Raw genomic sequence first — 11002 nt, forward strand, 5'->3', positions numbered from 1 at the left:
GAAAATTTGTGGTTTTGAAACTTATGTATGTGTTGTATCTGCTTGACGCATGAGGGGGCGTCATAAGAATACCCTGATGCTATAAAACAACTGCTTGTGTATTGTTTGGGCGGAGATCGATGCTGATTGTGTGACAGTGTTCATCTCCCCACGCGTGTGTTCATTAAAATCATTGTTTTACCTAACCCTCCTGTACCAGTGTTGTTTTTGTATCCCTCCTCAATATCTGAAACCGCAACAATTGCTAAAAGTCACATCTTGCTTTTTTTAATATAAATTCTCTATTCAAGCAGGCAGGTTCATTCCACTGCAGGGCAACCTGCCACTGTATGTGGCGAATAAAATTTGAACTTGAACTTAATTGTTTAGGGAAAATCATTGCAATGACAGAATATTATTCACTGGAAGAATCACCTTTTATCAGTGTTTGCACAGTGTGCCTTATTATCATGAACTTCTGTGTCTCTCTTCCTTTGTGTTGACTGTCTCACTGTTTGTGTATCCAAGGGTGTGGTGCTCCTCCCAGCTACCTGTTTGCACATCTGTCATCAATCATAACATCAGTGCTGTTATACTTCTGTCCACACAATGTATTTATATTGTCAAACACAATAAGTATTCATAATAATTTCTTACTATGATAAGTTGCATTCAACAGCTTATAATGAGCCCTCCATATCTCCCTCCAGGAAACAGGTTCTCTTACACAGAGCCCTCCACCTTTCACCAAAGTTTTGTAATGTTATGTTTATGTTACAGACATCAGAGGTTGTCCCACTGCAAATGGGGGCTATTTCATTTTCATTGTTATATGATGCCTCCAATTTATACTCACTGACCCTTTAAGTCTCCGGCATGACAGCGTCTCAGCCATCAGACTGCATCACCATTGTGCAACTGCCTGCCATTATTTCTACTCCACTCAGCTCCTCATCCCTACCTCTTCATGTGTTGCAATAACTTGCTGCTAACCATCTTCATTCTCTAACATTTCAGAATACTTATTTTAGTAGGCAATACTGTGATGTAAACTTAGGGATTATTTTGGTAGTAATCTTGTGACAAGACTTCTAACAGTAATTTGATACAACTCATGGCTGAAAGTTAAGGGGCCACCTGAAGCCTTACATCACACATAAATATTGTATTTCCTTCTGTGGAGGAAGCAGGAGCTGAGGACTGTTCAGCAACTCAAGTTGGTGCAGTTAACTCATTTAACTCAAGCATGGATGAAACATTTATTCTGATGTTGTTTATTCCAACAGATTCAGAAGATTTCTTATCACCCTGAACATTAAAAATAATAGGTAGTGAAGTAACTATCCAGTTGCTGTGACTGCTGGGTCCTTCAACAGAGCCTCCATCGAGAACATATTTACGTACATGCAACTGTACTGTTTATAAGATTGGGGAAACCTGCAGTCAGCTGAGACTGAAGAAGTCACTTGGATGAGTGATGAAACGTTTCTCCCACTGAAAAAGCTACGTCCAGATGAACAGAATCAACAGTATGCAGCAAGACATATGAATATGCCGTGTGAATTGATTTATTCTTGTACCTCCATGCCACAGTGGCTGAATTCTGCACCCCAGTAAAGGGGTGATCATTTTCTCCTCTCATTTTAATAAACTAAGGTGTTTGGTCTTTGTTCCCTAAAACATATCACAAAAATGTTAATTCGCAAAAATCAAAATTGGGTGTATGTAAGCAGCAATACATGAAAAAAATGTGGGACCCACCCTACAAGCTAGTTTACTATAGCGTTATTTTTGTGCCTCTATTCTGAGCGCACGTAAAACAAAATTGCAAGCACAAATATTGCATTTTGAGCAAAAATTTATTTTGAGCGAAGAAAAGTTTAATTTGAGCGAAACAAAAATTAATTTCTGCGTGCAAGAAATGTATTTCAGTGTTTGCTATTGTCCATATACACACACAATAACAATCGCTCTCACTCAGTTGTTGGCATTTGCTCTTGCTCAGATTTCTGCTCTGTGTGCTGACAGACATCTGTGGACCTGCTCTCAGTGTGTTGTTCGCGCTCACAACATCTCTGCTTCGTGTGCGCTCCACACTCTGTACACCGTTATAAGTGTGCCACAAAACCAATCAATCACAGACTTGAATGCAAACATTCTGATTGGCTGTTACAGTCTCCAATCAGTTCGCTAGCTACTGCATTCCGGAAACATGGTCCAGAATGTAGCTAAATCCATTTTCGGTTAGTATGTTTAATTATTTTATTCTAAATTATATAATTTTCAAGACCATTATTGGTTTTCATCTAGTTTAAATCAAACCACTCCACTGGACTTAGCTACGGTGTGCTGTTAACAAATTGAAAGAATAGAATAGAATAATCCTTTAATTGTCCCACAAGGGGAAATTTGGTTGTAACAGCAGCCAAAAAGACAAATATACTACAAACAGTACACAGGACACGGAACAGAAACATACACAATTTTTCTTACATATTTACATTAAGTACAATGGTTACTATAAACAGAGAGTACTGTACAGTTATTAAATTAAATAAAAATAATTACAGGTAAGAGGCAAACCAGGTTGTAGTGCGAATTGGTTAATTAACTAACTTATTGCAGTTACAGCATTGATGTAAACATCTATGTTTGTTGGGAGCAGTTCAGATTGTACAGTCTGACAGCTGCAGGGAGGAAGGACCTGCGGAAACACTCCTTCATGCATCTAGGATGCAGCAGTCTGTCACTGAAGGAGCTCTGCAGTTCAGCAACATCTACATGCATGGGGTGGGAGACTCTGTCCATCAGAGATGTTATTTTGGCCAGAGTCCTTCTGTCTCCCACCACCTGTACTGGGTCCAGGGTGCATCCCAGAACAGAGCTGGCCTTCCTGATGAGTTTATCCAACCTCTTCCTCTCAGCTGCCGATAAACTGCTGCTCCAACACACTACACTGTAAAAAATGACAGATGCCACCACTAAGTCATAGAAGGTCTTTAAAAGCGCTCCCTGGACTCCAAATGACCTCAGCCGCCTCAGCAGGTAGAGTCTGCTCTGACCCTTCCTGTAAAGAGCATCAGTGTTGTGGCTCCAGTCCAGTTTATTATTCAGGTGAACACCCGGGTACCTATAAGAGTCCACTATCTCAATGTCCACTCCCTGGATGTTCACCGGTGTCAGTGTGGTGGGTCTGCGTCTCCGGAAGTCCACCACCAACTCCTTCGTTTTCCCGGCGTTGATCAGCAGGTGGTTCTGCTGACACCAGTCAACAGAGTCCACTGTCTGTACTCTGAGTCGTCCTCACCTGTGATGAGGCCGACTATGGCAGAGTTGTCAGAGAACTTCTGTAGGTGGCAGCGTGGGGAGTTGATGGAGAAGTCTGCAGTGTAGAGGGTGAAGAGGAACGGTGCCAGCACAGTTCCCTGTGGGGCCCCCGTACTGCAGACCAGCGTGTCAGAGACACAGCCCTGTGACCTCACATACTGTGGACATTCTGTGAGGTAGTCCAGTATCCACTGGGACATGTGGGAAAGTTAACAGCACCTAAGATTAGAGCCCAGATAAGTGTTACACAGAGTTCTAGCTGCAGACACATCTCTGCACCAACTGTTCAGGCCAAAAAGCCGCTAAGAAGCCACTATTAAGGAAAAGCAACAAGCAGATGAGATTTGTTTTGGCCAAGAAACACAAGGAATGGACATCAGACCAGTTAAAATCTTTGCTTTGGTCTGAAGAGTCCAATTTGAGATCTTTGCTTGCGCCCACTGTGTGTTTGTGCAACACAGAAAAGGTGAATGGATGGTCTCTGCATGTATGGTTTCTAACGTGAAGCATGGAGGAGGAGGTGTGATGGTGCTTTTCTGGTTACACTGTTGCAGATTTATTCAAAATTGAAGGCACACTGAAACTTATGATAGTGAAATGTTATTATGAATAGTCTGTTTATGAAAATTTTCCAGCAAAAGGGTTATTTCCTCTAAACAATTAGCTTAAATAGAGAATTTCTAAAACAAAACTAGATATGACTTTAATCAATTTATTTTTAAAATTGCAAGAAGTTGCAAAATGGCACACTGAAGCAGCACCAACAGCTACATGCCATTCTTTCCAGTTTGCGTTTAGTTGAACCATCATCTTTTTTTCTACAGTACTGGACAGCAAAATGAACATCTGAGTCGTGTTGGGTTCTTTGGGTTACAAGGACAATGACCCCAAACACACCTCCAGGCTGTCTAAGGCTATTTGACGATGAAGGAGTGTGATGGAGTGTTGCGCCAGTTTTCTTGGCCTCCACAGTCACCTGATCTAAACACAATAGAGATGTTTGAGTGAAGGCAAAAGTGCAAACAAGTGCTCGGCATCTCTGGGAACTCTTTCAAGACTGTTGGAAAACCTTTTCAGGTGACTACCTCATGAAGCTCATCGAGAGAATGCCAAGAGTGTGCAAAGTATAATATAAAACATGTTTTGAGTTGTTTCACACTTTTTTGTTTACCATATAAACAAACGCATTTTCCATGTGTTCAAAACAGAAGTCGGGCCTAATGTGCTTTAGGATGAAATGAAAATGGAGTTCCTTATTCACTTGTCTACAACATCATTGGTCATTTAGAATTGAATTAATTTATCTTTTAAGAATTTTGAACTGCTATCTTGCAGACTTAGAAGGAGTTTCTAAATTCATGCAGCGTCTGTGAGGGCTGTGGCCGACAGAGATGGGCAGTAACACGTTACTTGTAACGCGTCACAACAGTAACGCGTTATGTGCTGGAATGTGCAGAAAATAGGTTTAAATGTTAAACTAATTTCTTCAAGTCAGAGAATGGTGCATATAATTTCATTTTTACTTAATGCATAAAGTTAAAAGATTAAAACTGATAAAACAAGTTTAAAAAAAGAGACTTTTCCATTTGATTACATTTTGTATGATGGATTATGCCGAAAAAGTAGAATTGGGCTGAAAGATCTATCACTTTATTACCTATTCAGGTTGTAAATCGTGTTTTTAAAATGTAACTAAGTAACTAAGTAATTAATTACTTTTGAAAATAAGTAATCAGTAAAGTAATGGGATTACTTTTTGGGGGAAGTAATCAGTAATTAGTTACTGATTACTTTTTTTAAGTAACTTGACCAACACTGGTGGCTGAGGTAGTAGCACCTACAAATTGAAAAGTCAGTGGATCAATCCCAGATTTTCCAGTCTGTATGCTAAATAAACTTTGGATTAGATATTGAACAGGACATTAGATATGTTTTGTGAAGGCAAGAAAGAAAGAGAAGTCTGGGAGAAAGTTTAGATGCAGCAGTCGACCAAGATTGTGTGCATTTCTGAGTTTCTGTTTGGACATCCATCCATCCATTTCCTTCTGCCTGCCTGGGCCAGGTCACAGGGGCAGCAGCCTAACCAGAGAAAACCCAGACCTCCCGCTTCTGGGCCACCTCCTCCAGCCTTTCCAGGGGAACACTAAGGCGTTCCCTGGCCAGCCTAAAGATAGATTCTCTTGAGTTTGTCCTGGGTCTGCCCCGGGGCCTCTTCTCGCTGGCTCCTTTCGATGTGGAGGAGCAGCGGTTCAACTCTGAGGCCCTCCCAGATGGCCAAACACCTGACCCTATCTCTAAAGGAGACAGGCCAGGTGTTTGCCAGCCACCCTTCAGGCAAAGCTGCTTTATCTGTGATCTTGTTCTTTCGGTCACTACCCAGTGCTCATGACCATAGTTGAGGGTAAGGATTTAGACCAACCGGTAAATTCAGAGCTTCGGTTTTACACTCTCCTTTTACCACAACAGACTGGTACAGCATCAATATCACTGCACTGATAGGTTCCTCACAGAGTTACTGCAAGCCAAGAAAATGCCCTCCAGAGTAAGAATCTGGATAGCCACTGTATTTCTAAGATTTTGAGGGCCATTTACAAAATCCTCAGTTTTATTAAAATTTAGAATCAGAAAATTAGAGCTCATCCAGGTCTTTATGTCTTAAAACACTGCTGCAATTTAACCAATTGATGTGTATTATCTGGCTTCATGGATAGATAAAGTTGGGTATCACCTACATAGCAGTGAAAATGTATGCTATGTCTTCTGATGTTACTGCCTCAGGGACGGATGTTTAATGTAAACAGAAGTGGTCCTAGCATTGAACCCCGTATCCAATGAATACTGAATCCATAATTAACCTTAGTGTGTGAAGAGGACTTTCTGGTTACATGACCAAATTGGAGTCTATTAGATAGATATGATATAAACCAGTGCAGTGTAGTACCCGTAATACCTACAGCATGTTCTAATCGCTGTAATAGAATATTATGGTCGACAGTATTGAAAGCTGCACTGAGGTCTAGCAGGACAAGCACAGAGATGAGTCCACTGTCAGAGGCCATAAGGAGATCATTTGTAACCTTCACTAAAGCTTTTTCTGTGCTGTGATGAGCTCTGAAACCTGACTGAAACTCTTCAAATTAGCCATCCCTCTGCAGATGATCAGTTAGCTGTTTGACAACTACTCTGTCAATAATTTTTGATAAGAAAAGAAGGTTAGGATTGGCCTATAATGAGCTAAGATCACTAAGCAGGAACAGTACAAAATAATCACTGAAAAAAGAATTTGTTGGTAGCTGTAATCAGTCTACTGCCTTTCTGTTTTCTCTTTCAACACATTTTTACTTCAGCTTTCTGCAGTTACTTTCATCCCATTTTCTTAATATGATTAAATGGCTATGAAAATATTCTCCCGAGCATCTTTAAGGTGTGGCTGATTGCACAACAAAAAAGGAAAGAGAAAACATGATGATCAGGAAGACTTGAGTATAGAAGAAGGAATACTTGTGGAACAATCACTCAAGGTTTGTTGTGTTGTTTTTATCCTGTGTGTCCAGTTTTTCTACTGCTTTATTTATTTTTGGTTCATGCATTAGGCGTGTCCAACATTGTTCAGACTTGTTTTACCAATTGTTTGAGCTCATACACGTGTTTTAAAGAAATCATGTGTACACTTAACTTAATGCTTGGACTCACTGCATATTCATGCATCAGCATTTGTATTTTTAAATTATTTTTCTCATATGAGAGTTTTGTATTTTATCTGAGAAACACACTTCACTGCACCAACATATGATTATTGCATGTTAATCATTATGCTCAACATACATTGGCCACCTCGTCTTAAAAAAACGTCTTGACTTCTTTAAGTTTCCTTAAGACGTTTCACCTCTCATCCGAGGAGCTTCTTCAGTTCTGTGAGTGCTTGGTGGAGAGACCAAGATTTAAGCTCTATTACGAATGTACCTAAGAGGGTCATGGACCCCCTATTAATCCTCTGCCTAATCACAGGAGGCAGGGTGTGAAAACGGGTGTAGGTCACAATCAGCCAAGGTAGGAGAATCCATTGTGAGACCTTGCTCACCCTATTATGGGACTAACTGAGATCAAATGACCCAAGATATGAGTGGGCGTTAAGGCATCTGGGAAGGGATCTAAGAACTGAATTATAGATGGCAGACATTTGGTGTCGTAAGCCACCACCTCTGTTAAAAGATGGTTGTTCACAGTGGACCTAGATGGCTTATTTCACTCCTCTTTCAAATCAACTGTCCAAAATGTGCACATTGGCATCCTCGGTTTTCTTGTAAAGTTGGCTCTTCTTGTTGTGCCATGTGTTTTTAAAGTGGCTGTTTGGTTTCTCCAATATAGGGGTCTGAACATTCCTTGCTGCACTGTACACCATATATTACATTGTTACATTTGTGTTTGGGAGCTTTGTTGTTTAGGATGAACCAGTTTTTGTCATACAGAGTGTATGGCTGGGTTTGAAGTACACTGGGATGCCACGCTTGTAGAAGGCTCTCCTGAGTTTTTCTCCCAACAGAAATCTGGGACTCTCCACCAATTACTCTTAGAACTGACAAAGCTTCTTGGATGAGAGAGGTGAAATGTCTTCAAGAAACTTAAAGACGTCCAGATGCTTTTCTCACCAAGCTCCGTAGACTACGATGACCTGGATGACTAAGAACCCTCACAGACATACCCAGTTTAATTTGTTTAGTAAAAATCTAAGTCTCCTTTTGCCTTTTGTTTTGTATTCTTGTTTAATTGTCATCCAACCTTAATAAACGGCTCTTTTGTTAGGACCAGTCCTGTCTCTGAGGGTCTGGGTCCTCTCTTCTAAAACGCAGCTGCGCTTGTCAATCCAGACAGCGCCATCTGTCAGTCCTAAGATCCCAAACATATTTTTGTATTATACCTTCAAGCAGCTGTTTTTCTTAGATTTATAGTGTACATATTAAAACAAATTGCACCACTCTAATACACCATGTCAGTCTTAGTTTTTCTCTTTTTAGCTAACTTAATTTTTACTTTGATTCTGGCTTTTTTTTCCTCTTTTTTCAATCAACGGTGTGTATGTATACATTCTTGCACTCTGGTAATATAAGGCCCTTAACAAGCGTCTGTGGTACTTTAACTTTGTTATTTATTTGTTGCTTAGTGTACATTTTAAACTCTTTTTTGTTTATCGTGTTGCTGTAACACAACAATTTCCCCTTACAGGAAAATCTATCAATTCCACATGGAAATTAGCTTTAAGATAACTCGTAAAATGCATTCAATGGGAACATTATGTTAATATTCTACATTTCATTTTTAAATAAAATCAATTAAATAAAAAAAATATATACAGTAAAGTGGAGTGCTCGTAAGGCAGTTAAACATATTACATTCAGAGATTTTCATAGATGCTAATCTGAAGGTGCTGCTAAGCCTGCACCTGATCAGCCTGCCTGTTTATTAGACCAGACATTTTAAGAGCTGCCGTCCCCTCTCTATCATTGCCAGTTGTCCTTGATAATGTACTAAATGAGTTATTAACAACCTTTCTACCCTCTATATTCTCTACATCACACATGTTGATCAAGGTAATTTTCAAGCAGACACGCATCTGTTACAATTAAAAATCACTGAAGCTTGTGTACATGCTAATGCTAGCTGTGTTTCCACACTAAGAATAAACCATTACTAATCTCACAGCAGTGAAAGCAGAGCCATCAGCTGAGATGAGCAGAGACTGACCTCACAGCCCATTGTTCATCGGTGGTACTACTTTCATTCATAGTGCAAATGTACTGTTAATCTTGTCAGTGCCTTGCTGGAGATCACAGTGATTGTCTGTGCAATTGATTTAGACTGTACTCTGCTGTGATGTTTACTGAATGACACTTAACATATTTTTTTCTTCTTTTTCTTTCAAGTGATTGCCAGATGTGGAGTCCGTGGGAAATCTCAGTATCAGTATAAGTAAGTTATAATCTGTAACATTATATGTTACAGCATCTTATCGTTACACCAGCTACACATATTACTGGTAACTTCCTTAACTGCAGATGATGGCTAATCAGTGCAGCTTAAAACTTTGTTTCCTTGGAAGAATCCATCCAAGTCGCTTTGCCTGTCAAGTTTTTTGTACCACTCTGATGGTTGTAGCAGTTTTTCACTTTGCATGTTGATTTTCATGTTTCATTCAATAGTACATAATGTCAGAACCACACACTTTACTGATCCAGTACCTGGCATTCACTAGCTTTGGCCAGTAGCTTGTAAGTGAACTCCAGCCACAAAACAAAGGAATATTGAAAGTTTCTAACACAAACATGTTATACAAACATATGTGGTCTGATACATGTGTTATAAAGATTCTTCTTAACTTTGTGCCTGCAGTGCACCTGGTTTGCTTGTAAGTTGGAGCACAACCATCTAAATTGTGGCAACAGCTTTTGTGACTGTCCTGTGACACTGTCCAGCCTCTCTTAAACACAGTTCTTGTAATCTCTCGTTTCCCACAAACTATACAAAGGTTTCTGGCATCTCTAAACCTCAGCTGTGGCAAATGGGCTAACAACATATGGGCTTGATCTCTCTGAACAATAATAATTATTACCTAAACTCCACTCCTGCACGAGCATCACTAGGGATCGGAAATCAGATACAATGTGAACTGCTATAAATGTCTATTATGTTTTGCATTATGGATGATTTTTCCAACAGTAACCAGTGGGGATGAGTAGCATAGTGAAATCTATGCAATTTTTTAAAACATATAGTAGGGGAGACCGGGGATAGTTGTAACGTGGGTCAGTTGTAACACTTCCAATTTCTCCAATCAGGGCTAAGTTTCAAATGATGTGACTCATCCTGTGCATGCCCAATTCATTTCTGCTATCACATGTGAAAAATCAGCACATTTTGTCAAACACAGACAATTTAACACGAAAAAAAGTAATTTGTATCCAAAAAAGTAAGTTTTTCTACTTTATTTCAATTTCTAATAGCATTATCTGCTTTGCAGTTAAACTCATCAAACTTAAATTATGTTATTTGTATGTCTATGGGGATATATTCTGTGTAGGTCTTTAGTGCTAATGTTTTAGCCGTTGGCTGTAATGTTAGCTAGTTCATGGCTATAGGAGTCTGGGTCAGTTGTAACATCAATAGTCTGGGTTAGTTGTAACAATAATGCAGATGTTACAACTTACCACACTATTACTGTAACTTATATTAAACAAGTTGGGGCAGCGACATCAGCAGAGAGAGGTTCACTGGTCGCTTTTGTATATGCGTTAATGCTATTGGCAACACAATTCCTCCACTGTTTGTGTTCCCACACATACATTATGCAGACCACTGTGTCAGAGATGGACCAGTAGGAAGAACTGGTAGTGGAAATAAATCAGGATGGGTGCAAGAAACAGATTTCCTCATCTTTCTGAAGCACTTTGCAAACCACACCAAGGTAAGCCATGATAAAAAGTAATGGAATTGCGATGCTGGTGAACAACTACATTTTTTCAGCTTCATTGTTATGTTCAAAATTGGTGCAAGAGTTGTAGGTTATAATGCCCACTGAGCCAATGAGGCCAAACTCAAGGAAGACCAACCAAAATTAATGAAATATTCAGTTGCAGAAAATTCCATAATTTATCTTTTTGGGGGGTTGGAATATGTTCAAAAGCTAGATTTCTGCATTCTG

Source organism: Neolamprologus multifasciatus, chromosome 20 (genome assembly GCF_963576455.1).
Source record: "Neolamprologus multifasciatus chromosome 20, fNeoMul1.2, whole genome shotgun sequence".
Lineage (NCBI taxonomy): Eukaryota > Metazoa > Chordata > Actinopteri > Cichliformes > Cichlidae > Neolamprologus > Neolamprologus multifasciatus.